This window comes from Penaeus monodon, chromosome 29 (assembly GCF_015228065.2).
Source record: "Penaeus monodon isolate SGIC_2016 chromosome 29, NSTDA_Pmon_1, whole genome shotgun sequence".
Lineage (NCBI taxonomy): Eukaryota > Metazoa > Arthropoda > Malacostraca > Decapoda > Penaeidae > Penaeus > Penaeus monodon.
In genome coordinates this window covers 28,745,237-28,745,481 of record NC_051414.1, presented here as the reverse complement: position 1 = coordinate 28,745,481, position 245 = coordinate 28,745,237, and the positions used below count along the sequence as shown (strand labels likewise).

Genomic DNA, 245 nt, shown 5'->3' with positions numbered 1-245 from the left:
CCTCAAGCTTTCGGTAAGTCTGTCTCAGGGGCTCGGTGTAAGTCACTTCATTTCTGCTCATTCGTAAGATTCGTGACGTGTGAAATTCATGTTTTGCTGGTTTTGTTCTATGTGCATTGATGATGCATGGTTCATTTTTGCACTAATACAATATATACTTGTGCTTAAAAAAAAAAAATCCATTTACGAATGGTTCGGTGGATGAACGGATGAAACTTGCAGGGTACTGTACCTCCAAGAAGGTT

General features: G+C 39.6%; 1 protein-coding gene across 1 annotated transcript in view; it reads right to left on the bottom strand.

Moving 5' to 3' along the window:
• Positions 1-245, bottom strand: part of LOC119591825 — a 19,497-nt gene that overhangs the window by 4,475 nt on the left and 14,777 nt on the right.